Raw genomic sequence first — 12,051 nt, forward strand, 5'->3', positions numbered from 1 at the left:
GGCTTGCAAAATAAAATATTTGTTCAATGTACACCCAGTAGAACAAATCTATCATCCCAGCTACTGCGGAAGGTGAGACAAGAGGATATGGATGAAAAGATAACTCAGCTTGACTCTGCCTCACAATAAAAAAAAGTGTGCAACCAGAGAGGTCAAGATCAGAAAAGACTGTGATAGTTGCTTCACAGCCACTTGCAGATGTTGCTGGCCTCTGACTTTGCAGAAGTGTGACTCAGCAGCACGAGCCTAAAAGGCTTCAACATACAGTGCTTCAAAACAGGAGGAAACTAACAATCAAGTGTGCAAAGCCCAAACACACCCAGCCCCATAGCCAGAGTCACAATCTGCAGAAAAACTCAGATCTGTGGATCAGTGCCACTACGTGCTTAGTGCCCAAAGAGGCCACAAGAGGATGCTGGATCCCACTGCAGATTGTGGTGAGCAGCCATGTGGGTGCAGGGAACTAAACCTGGGTCCTCTGGAAGAGCAACCAATGCTTTTAATACGTGAGCCAGTTCTGCAGCCTCTAATTCTGAATGTCCTAACTACCAAAAGGAATGCAGTGGTACAGAGACATATATACATGAAAAGACACACATACACATTAAATGAAACAAACAAACAAACAAACAAACAAAAGACATCTAGACATGGTTTACTGTCTTCAGGACCAAACATTGATGACCCTGAGTGCAGAAATGCTGACAATTAGACTGGATCCCTGAAGCCCACACACAGAGACAGATGTGCCAGTGAAAGTCTGTAGTTCCACAGTGAGCCAGGAGGAGATAAACACACAGAGACAGATGTGTCAGTGAAAGTCTGTAGCTCCACAGTGAAAGGAGACAGGAGGAGATAAGAGGTGCACAGAAGCTCAAGGCCCCACTTGCCTGAGGTACACAGCAGCACTGCTGCAGAAATGGGAGACTGTGACTCAGAAACCAGGCAGGTGGGTGGGGTGGCACACTATCGTCACCTTGGCATTTGGAAGGCAGAGGCAGAAGGATCACTGAGCTCAAAGCCAGTCTTACATATATAATGAGTTTGGAGGCAAGCTTAGGATACAAGAGACCACGTTTCAAAAAAAAAAAAAAAATCAAACAACAACAAAAAAATAAGAAAAAGAGAGAAAACTCATCTCTCAAAATTCCTGTGACCACCAACTGTGCATCATGGCAAGAGTGTAAGCAAGAGTAAACATGCAGACAGACACACACACACACACACACACACACACACACACAATCTAGGCTCATACTGTGTTACTGGTTGACTCTATACACATACTTTTGTTGTTGGTCAGTTTTGGGCCTGTAACCCATTATGTAGGCCAGGATGGCTCAATTCACAGGCCTGCCTCTGCTTCTTGAGTGGCCTGTTCTGGTTTTGCTTGTTGTTGTTATAGTTTCAGACAGTCTCACCATGAGGCTTGGCTGGCTGGGGTCCTGTGGCTTAGGCCCTGCCTCTGCCTCCTGAGTGCTAAGGTCACAGTTGTGCACCACGGGCCTTGGGACATTTGTTTCTTTCCATATTTTGTGTTTGCATCTGTGTCATGATGTACATGTGCATGTCAGAGGACAATCTGCAGGATTCCACCACGTGGGCTCTGGGGATTGAACAATGGGTTTAGCAGTAAGCACCTCTTCCTGTTGAGCCATCTCACTGGCTCCTGGAAGTTGGTTTAAATGTTAATCATTTTAATCCAGCAGACCCCAGTCATTCCCAACCTCCATGAATCTCTCTAGAGAAACAAAGTGGAGACCGGTGAACATTCCCAGCACTGTGTTTCTAAGATCCCTGAACCGTAGCAGCCATGGCCAGAGGATGGACAACTTCAACACAGCACAGGCACCAAAGGGAGCCACCCTCTGATACGTAGATGGAACTACAAAACTGGAAAAACACTGGCCCCCCGAACAGTACACACAGCCTTGGCAATTCTGCTCTTTTAAATCCAAAGCTCAGGAACTCAAATCTCAGGACGTGAGTGTATACAGTGTGGCTTGCATTAAAAGGCAGAAACACACCGATGGATGAATGGATAAATAAAATCTAGTCCAACCACAGGAGGAACAGTACAGTAGGAATGCTGCACTAATCTACAGCACAGAGGTGAAGTTAGGAAACACGATATGTGCTTCTGATGTTGGTCATAGCAGCAGGCTTCAGCTGGCAGGGTGACTACCTAGCATGTAGCATCCTGGGTTCCATCCCCCAAAATGTAGTCTGAAGGTGGTAGCACCTGTCACCCAGCACTGGGGCAGTGGAGGCAATAGGATCAGGAGTATAAAAACATCCCTGGCTACACAGGAAATTTGGGCCAGCCTGTTCTGCATGACAAAAACAAAGAAATAGCCCAGCTCAGACAGTATGTGTGTGTGTGTGTGTGTGTGTGTGTGCGCGTGACTCCACTGACAAGCAATGTCCAGAACAAGCCAGTCCACTGAGGCAGGAAGCAGAAGAGAGGCCAGAGCCTGGAGTGATGGGTCTTCTAGGTCTATGGTCAGGTTCTGGAATGGATAGCTGTGAGGTTTGCACAACACTTTACCACTACTCACTGAAGAACTGTCTGTTTTCAATTGTGAATTTTACACAATTTCAATAAAATTGAAGTACCCAGAGTGTATGCTCTGTGTACAGAGGATTCTCTAAAACCTAGCTAGCCACACAGGAAGCTAGCTGGCTGCTGGCTGCTGGCTGCTTCGGGTAACATGATAAGGAAGGTCAGGAGACCAATGTGCTTCTGACGTTGGTCATAGCAGCAGGTTCATACCACAACCTATAATGTCACACAAACTTCCTGTGACGGGTTCATACTTTATAGACTAAGAACCAGGTGATGTGATCTTGAGTATGGACTGGACCACAGAGAGAGGAAGACTCTGCAGGTGATGGAGCCCGCTGAGCATGACAGGAACTAAATCTTCAGGACCGCCTCTGCTTAAAGCAGAACACCTACTCCCACAATGTGTCCTGTGACCTCCACAGGACTTTAACACACACAACCCAAAAAAAATGGAGTATCAAACAAATCCCACTGACTGAAAAATAAGAACTAGGCTTGGTAATGCATACCAGTACTTTGGAGGCCGAGGCAAGAGGATTCCTAGTTCTAGGCCAGCCTGGGCAACAGCTAGACAGACCCTGTATCATTCAGCAAGGATGGGGCTGAGAGTCTGTGGGCACAGCAGGGGGTTGGGGTGGATTCTCATCCATGCTTGCCTGGTAGTTTAGGCCACTTTGAAAGTCAATCATAGAATGTGATGCCACCAGAGTTCAAGAACAGTTTGTGTGAGGAACACAGGTACTTGAAGTGAAATTCTGTCTTAATCAGTCACCCACATCTACATGCCAAGTTACTCACTACGTGTTGACCATCACTCAAAGACAGCCTGTAGATACAACAGGGGGTCCTGCATGTGACATTGACTAGTGATGCTGTAGCTAGTTAATGTGATGCATGATGTTTGCAAAGTAACAGATTAATTGTCTGCATTGAAAAACATCTGCCAAACGAGACCTGACTGCACACTGCTTGGGGACCCACAAATGCACATGCACGTGAGTACACAAACAAACACACATGCCCTGTGCACACAAGCTCATACAAACACGCCCTCACACAAGCCCCTCTACACATCTGTACACATGAGCCTTCACACATCCACCCTTGGGCCCATGCCCAACACCACAGAAACATGCCCACAGCCAGGCTCAGAGAAAACTGCCCCTCCTAGAGCATGGGTTCTGCGAGGTGACCCCAGTGTGCATGTTAACTGCATGGACAGGAGCTCTGGATCATTTGCCAGCAGGCTGCCTTGAAAAGGGTGGTCAGGGGTTATACTGCTGCCCACCAGTACCTAATAGGGACTGTCTCCCATGGGGAAAGCCAGCAGGGCCTGTCAATAGGTTCTGTCTAGTCCCTGGGGCATTGGCACCTATCTTGCCAAAAGATTTGCCCCTGACTGAGCCCCTCTGGACATGTTATAGATGCAGGCTGGGGCAGTCTGTGACCAGCTCTGGCCCTTGCTTCAGGAACTGTCCTCTCAGAGGTGGGGACAAGGCTCATGGGGAAAGTTAACAGAGCTAGCTCAGCAAGCCCCTTCTCAAACCGGAAGGAAACTGATAAAGCTTGTTGCTCAAAATGTTTGCAGCCCTACCAGGCTGTGGGCAGAGGAGGGCAAGGAAGTCAGCTAGTGTCACGTTAAGAGACACTGTTCCTTTGACAGCCCCTTCTTCCCATGTTAGAGTGCCTGCTTCTTGGAATATCCCTCCCATGGGACCCGCATAGGGAGCCATCCCTCACAGGTGCATCCTGATGCAAGGATGAAGCCTTCCTGAAAGCAGCATGGTACCCACCTTCAAACCTTTCCCCAGCTGCCCACAAGCACTTGGGGGAAGGAGGGTTCTGCTTGAGCCTAGGGTCTTAAAACCAGTGAAAGCCTAGCTCAAAGATAAAAAACCTACACACAGAGACAGAGACACTAAGAGAGAGCTCAAGGCCTCTGCTGGGGACCTTAGGCAGGGACTTTACTGCTGAGTCAGTTTTGCGAATTATAGCATCATGACATCTCTCTAAGGAAGACTTGTTGGCTTTCTGCGGCTTCCGGCACACCTTCCTCATGAAATGTTCAGTCTGGGACCTGGAAGCTCATGAGGATGTGACCCAACATCCTGTCTTAAGTGGATGTGAAACTCATACTCTGAGAATCCCCTGGTGTGTCAGGGAAGGGTGTCCACATGGGACCGTGGAACCAGGAGACGTCTGAAGCTCCTGTGGAAGAGAGAGCGACAGCTAGGTCTCATGGCAGGCTTGGGCAATGCTAGGCACAGGAGGTCATGAGAAACTATATTCTCTCTTGCCTTATTATTTGTCTCTGTGTGGTGCACGCTGGCCATGAATTCAAAGGACAAGCTACTGAATCAGGACTCCAAGTGTGACCACGGTGCCTGGTGTTCTCTCGTTTTACTGTGTGAAAACTGGCCTGGAATCAGTCTGTCTGCCTCTGCCTCTGGAGTGCTGGAATCAGAAACAGGTGCCACCATGACAGCGTCTCAGCTCTCAATAAATACTGCAAAGCTAACGTGCTTGCCCTACCATCCAGTACCACCATACCATGCCCCTCCCCCTCCAACATGGACCTTGAGCGCAGACACGTACAGTCAGTCACAGTCAGTCTGTCTGTCTCTGTCTCTCTCTCAGTAGGAATAAAAAGATAGAACTGCTAGCTGCCAGGAGCAGTCCCCGAAAGACTTGCTCAAAAACAGCTCCCTGGGGCTGTGAAGAAGGCTCACTGGGCAAAGTGCCTGCACGTACACACCAAGTTCTGGATTTGGATGCCCTGAATCCACATAAAAAGCCAACCATGTGTCCAGCCACTGGCATACCTGCCTTTGATCTCAGCACTCTGCAGGAGGCAGAGGCAGCAGGATCTCTGAGTTAGAGGCTAGCCTGGTCTACAAAGTACATTCCAGGACAGCCAGAACTACACAGAAAAACCCTGTCTCAAACCAACCAACCAACCAACCAACCAACCAACCAACCAACCAAAGTGAAAGCCAGTGTTCCAGTGTGTGCTTATAACTCCAGCACTAGGAAATCAGAGGCAAGAGGGCCCAGGCTTCACTGACCAGCCTGTCTAGCCAACTGTCTAGCTTCTCTGAAAGCAGAGGCAAGCAGATGAAAACAGCCTGGTAGTCTAGGTAGTGAGTTTTAGGCCAGCCAGAGCTACCCAGTGAGACACTATCTAAAACAAACACACAAACAAACAAACAAACAAATCCAGGCCTGGCTTCATGTGGTGTCCAAGTATTTGTGGAGGTACAGACACACAGGACGAACCTGACAGCTTAATGGCCAGCCAGCCTCACCCAACAGCAAGTCTGGTTCAAGAAGACATCCTGTCTCAAAGAAACAGAGTAGAGAGGGATAGAGGACAAGGATGGCTTGCTCTGGACTCCACATGGATGAATACCTGCATACATATGCAACACATGAATTCAACACATACTGCACGTGTACACACACACGCACACACACACACACAAAACCAAGCTTTTAACAGCAAGCCTGACTCTAAGAAAACACCAACTCTTGACCCATGCAAGAACAACATGAGGCCACAGGGTGGAGATGAGGTTGAACAGGCAGTGGCTCTTCAGGCTCAAAGTATGCTAAGCCTCCTGCATGAAGAGCTGGGCTTGGAGCACCATTCTGGCAGCCACTCTGGAATTTACCAGAGGAGGCAGAGTGGGGCCCCACAAAGAGCAGGGCAGCAGACTTGTGTGTTACATGAGTCCATAATTTGAAGCCACGTGTTTAGCGGGTGAAATCATTCCCCAGCTAAAAGGAGAAGGCTGGCTTTAGGGCAGGATGGGCTAAGAGGTGGGGGTCCTCCACAACCAGCACTTCCTCTCTCTTCCCTGTGGCCTTCACTTTCTTTTTCTATTTGTCTGTGTTTGTACCCTCTTCCCACACCATAGACAAGGTCTGTCTATGTTAGACTAGGCTGGCCTGGAACAGCCCATCCTCCTGCCTCTACCTGTAGAGGGGCTAGGATCATAGGCAGGCATGAACCACCACACCCATCACCTAATTACTATTTGGAAGCAGAATCCAAACTGTGCTGATGAATGACGGAAAGAAAGTAGCTGATCTGACAGTTGCAGATATTACAGCTGTAGGAGCCTCCTCAGACAGCCCTGACCCAGAACTCAGATCCACAGATAGAAGATGGTCCCAATGTAAAGGCCAGCTGGGACTTAACAGAGCATCTCACAGCTCAGCTTCTAGGTGGATGGTCCAGTGTCCACAGGAGGAGCTCACAAGAGGAATTCCCTCCCCCAAGTAGAGATGGGCTGGGGGTGTGGCTCAGGGGTGGAGCCCATGCCCAAAACCCCCAGTGAGGAACTGTGGGGGGTGTGTCCTAGTGCTACAGTTGCCTCCCATTCCAAAAGTCCTGGTTTCCATTCCAAACACACTGCAAAGAAAAAATAAGTGTAGGTGGCCCTAGGAATGTACCATGGACTAAGCCAAAAGTCTAACACAGAATACCAGGAGAACTGTAGGTTACTAGTTGGCTCAGCCACTACTGAGAGGCACATCCCAGGATGCCCAGGAGCCAAAAGGCTTTGGAGGGAAGGCAGGGGTGCATAATAACTTCCAGCCAAAACTCTCAGCTTGAGTCAGCAGCATGGTACCATCCGCCAGGCTGGCACTTGGTTGGGCTGCTCCCTGGTATCCACGCCCACTGCAAGCCTCGTAGTGTGAAGCTACTTGGGAAGAAGGCCGTGACAGAAGCCAGGGGTTCAGAAGATACCATAGGCAGCCCTAGGTGCAGTGTCTGGCACTCTTAGAAGACACAAGGCTGGTTTGAATGGCGGCACACTCCTGTGTTTACAACACTTGACCCAGGACCTCAAACACCCAGGACAAACACTTTCCCAAGACTGACCACACACTGGAGATGCTAAGGCAGGAGGGTCTAGCAGTTCAGGCCAGCAAGGCTACTCATCAAGACCCTGTGTCAAATAAGGCTATAATAAAGAACATACAGAGATGGAGACTGCTGGGATGAGACCTGAACCAAAGGCCACCCAAGTCCCAGATCTGGAGGAGGCAGGAAGGAGCCCCCCCGGAGCCTCTCAAGACAGTAGTCTCCAGGATTTGGGATTTAAGGCTTCCAGTGCCAGAAAATTCCATGCCTGCTGTTTTATGACAGCTGGCTGTGCCCACTTAAACAACCCAGCACTGCCTCGAGGTGCCCAAGAAGGGACATGAGATGTCCTACATGCAGTGGTTCTGGGGTGTTTCCAGCAAGTCCTGCATGCTGCTATGGCCTTCTGCCTCCACAGTTTGAACATGGGGAGAAGGCACCTTTGGAGCCTCCCCTAACTCCACAACAGGGCTCAGAACATACCATTCCTCCTTCCTGAGGCCACTCTTACCATCTGAGAGGTCAGGTTCCCTGGAGACAGCACCCCTCCAAGCATGAGTTAGGCCACCCTAACTACCACCTGACACCTATTCTGTCACCTATCTTTAAAGGCAGCTCTCTCTGCCTGGGGTCTACCTGCCTGTGTCCCAAAAAGCCAAGATCTGTCTGTCTGTCTCTTTCTCACTCAAAAAGGTCTCATGTAGCTCAGGCTGGCCTCCAACTCACCATGCAGCTAAGGCTAACCTTCAAGTCCCAGACTTCCTTCCTGCCTGGATGTTAAAGTGTGTTTATGTGGTGCTGAGATAGAGCCCCTGGATGTTAAAGTGTGTTTATGTGGTGCTGAGATAGAGCCTTTCGCCAACGGAACCCCAGCCCTGGTCCACCTGTCTTCTTTGAGGCAGAGTTTCTGTAACCCAGGATGGTCTAGAATGCCTCATCTTCCTATGTCCTTCTCCTCAATGCTAGGATGACAGGCATGTCCTCCACACCCCTCTTTCCAAACAATGAGCACCACCTCAGCGTCCTCAGCGTCTGGTGCTGGGTTACTGTGGCCTTCTGCCTCCACAGTTTGAACATGGTGAGAAGGTACCAGTATCAGGTCACTGGTACTATGGCCAGGAGAGAGGTAAATGACACTCGGCCCAAACAAAGGCACATTCCCACAGTCACACAGACAGTCTGGACAGACTGACACAATCAGCACCATTTTTGACTGCCACTACTTGAAGCAAGGTCCTCCAGTGTCAGGACAACCATCCATACAGCAAAGAAAGAACCAGTCCCAAGCATCTGAGAAGCGGGGAGACCCAGAAACCCACGTGTCAATATGGGCATTTGGGACAGGGAGGTGGGGAGGCAGGGAAGAAGCCAGAGCTGGACACAGCTAGAGGGACCCAGGCACACAGGGAGTATGGGGGTAGGGGCCACATAAGGGCAGGGCCACAGGCCATCGGGGGTTAGTGTGGGAACAGGGCTTCCAGTGTGGTATGAGAGGAACCAAAGCAGGAATGGTCAGATTCTGAGGCCCCACAAATGTAGGAAGGAGCTCAGACTGTCTCAGTGCCATATAGGGACATTGTGGGCACAGATGGAGGATCTGGGGGTTGCAGGGTCCCCTGCAGTGGTCTCTGCAGGTGTTAGGGGAGCTTACAGTGGCTCCATCAGACCTATGACAAGCAGGCAGGCTCTGGTGGCAAACGGGAATCGGAGGACTGGCCCTGTGTGCAGCTAGGTTCTGGAACATTTCCAGGTGCCCCATTGGCTACAGAATAAAGGCAAAGGACACTGGGAAGCAGGCAGGTCCCATGCACAGGACATATATTCCTGTAGACTTTTCTAGAATTTCCATAGACCATCTGTCACTAGGCCTCACCATGGAAGGTACCAACAGCCTGCCTTCTCCCTAAACTTGGTGGTCCTAATTCTCCTGCCTCAGAGTGACTGGGGATCCCAATCTGCCTTCAAGAGCACATTTATAGTGTAGGAGGAAAGCTCAGATTAAGGTCCTGTGGTCGGAACCGTCTAAGGCCCCAGGGTGGTAGGATTACCAGGGACCTAGTGGGTTTCTCCAGCCCAACAGTACAGCCTGAGTCAGCTCTGCTGTGGGAATCTCCCACACCCTCCTAGTGACGACACATCACAGAAGTCTCTCTCTCACATAGGCTGTTATGGGAATCAAGTAGCCACTCAAAAAATACTGGCCTGGACCCCTAACAGGTCAAGAATCCCCTGTGGGAAATGCCTGGGACCACAGCATTTCAGATTTTGGACCCTTCTGGCTTTTAGAACATTTATAAATACAAAAAGGAGATGGGCATAGTAATGTATGCCTGTGATCCCAGGCATGGGAAACTGAGTCGGGAAACTGAAAACTGTAAGTTCCAACCTGTGTTTCAAGGAAAAAAAAAGTCATGGTGAAGATTTCACTCAAGTAGAAACAAAAGGCTTCCACATGAGCTCTGCTGTCCACTGGTCAGCCCTCCCACTCTCACAGACCCAGGGAGACACTCTGCAACATTTTCCACTGTCTCTCTTCAGATGGCAATCCATCCCATGATTCCATGTGAGGAGTCTTCCAAACATGGCACCATGTGAATGACTCAGAGAGTCCCAGGTTTGGGAGAATTTAGAAGTTTACACACAGGGAAGATCTCCTGCTGTGGCAGAGCCCTTACCCAGCACACGGTCCCAACAATAAAAATTAAAATCCCAAACAATAATGCCAACAAAATGTCATGAAGCCAACACTTCTGACCAGTCTCCTCAAAAGTTCACAGGGACTTTTTAGGACCCAGCACAGCCTCTGTAACCTGTGAGAAGAGATCTAACAGGGGAACCAGTACAGTAAGACCTGCCCTTGTCACCTTTGGTGACAGTCACCACCCAACCCCCTGGAAACCCATCCACATGGAAGACCGGCACTCATGTCAGCGAGAAAGCCCAGGCCCTAGGGCTAGCATGAGTAGGTGTGGAGAAAGCATGTCTCTCATGAACATCAGTTGGTGCCCCCGGGCTGACTCTGTCCTCAGGGGACAATGTCACCCCAGAAAGTATGGGTGTCAATGGCTCTTCAAAGGCCAAGTCTGGGATACTGCTCAAGTTCCACAATGCATGCCACTGCCTACTACAGAGCATGACATGTCCCCAGACATCGGTTCTCAGAGGCAGAGAAGCAAGCTTTAACAGAAGTGACTGTCACACAACTCAGGGTCCCCTGGAGCCTCAGGACATTCACACAGCTGAGGGAAAGGAGAGGCATTTGCCCTGAAGCCTCACAGGGACAGGAGATGGTAGTTTGGCTCCTTCCCATGCCCACAAACCTCATGCCAGGTCTAGCAAGGGCCTGTGAGCACAGTGACCTGCAAGGACAACCCCTGCCTCAGTGGTTGAGTTCAGACACCTGTAGTGACACATCATCCCCTAACCTCATTGTTTTCTGCTAAACCCATGAGATAACTCAGAATCATCACCCAGGGCAAAGGGCCCCAGAGTTTTCAGATTTCCATCCATAGTCATGTCAACCCTGACTCCATCTCCATATGACAGTGAAGTCCTGTCTTTGACCCAAGCCAAGCCCAGGGATTCCAGCATCCTCACCAGGCCTTGAACTCCCAGTCCTCTTGCCTCAGGTTCCCAAGCGTAGGATGATGGGTAGGAACCTCCGAACTTGACTTACAAGGGGCTGTTTTAGAGTTCAGTTTGCAGCTGTGAGTACTGGGTAAAGGGTCAGATGAAACTTACAAATAGCACAGAATGGGATACCCCGTCTAGGCATTTCTGAGTCACAGAACAACATCCCAAAGATACTGAGGCAAGAATCCCCAGTATCGGGCTGGAGAGATGGCTCAGTAGTTAAGAGCACTGACTGCTCTTCCAGAGGTCCTGAGTTCAATTCCCAGCAACCACATGGTGCGTCATAACCATCTGCAATGGGATCTGATGCCCACTTCTGGTATGTCTGAAGACAGCAACAGTGTACCCACATACATGAAATAAATAAATCTTAAAAAAAAAAAAAAAAAAAAGAATCCCTAGTATCACCTCTCAACCTCTTCCTGGCTTCACTCCCCCAAGAATGAGAGGAGGTGCTCTGCTTCTGGGAGAAGTAATAGAAGGGGACCACGGCCTGTGTGGCACTGCTAATGCATAGCACGCCCACCTCTCTGGTTCTCTTATACTCCTTTTTAAAAAAAAGTTTTAATTATGTATGTCTGTGTCGATTGTATGTGTGCAAATATATGCAGAAGGCAGAAGAGGGCATCAGATTTACCTGGAGCTGGAGTTACAGCTGACTGTGAGCTGCCCTAGGTTCGTGCTGGGACCTGAACTCTGGTCCTCTGGAAGAGCAGCAAGCACCCTTAAGCGCTGGACACTCTCACAGCTCCTGCTGGGGTGTGAACTCATGGCTGTACAGATGAAACAGTTCCTGTTCCCCTCACTGTCTCCAGGAGCCAGCTCCAAGTCTGCTTTCCAGTCAACCTTCCTGCCTCACTCAAAAAGTTAAAAAACCTTCCAGAAGCTTCTGTGGATCAATCGTCTCAGACAGGAGCTGATCCATGATGGAGTTGCTTTGGGATGTTGTTCTGTGACTCAGAAATGCCTAGACGAGGTATCC

Source organism: Grammomys surdaster, unplaced genomic scaffold (genome assembly GCF_004785775.1).
Source record: "Grammomys surdaster isolate TR1022 unplaced genomic scaffold, NIH_TR_1.0 124836, whole genome shotgun sequence".
NCBI classification, from domain to species: domain Eukaryota; kingdom Metazoa; phylum Chordata; class Mammalia; order Rodentia; family Muridae; genus Grammomys; species Grammomys surdaster.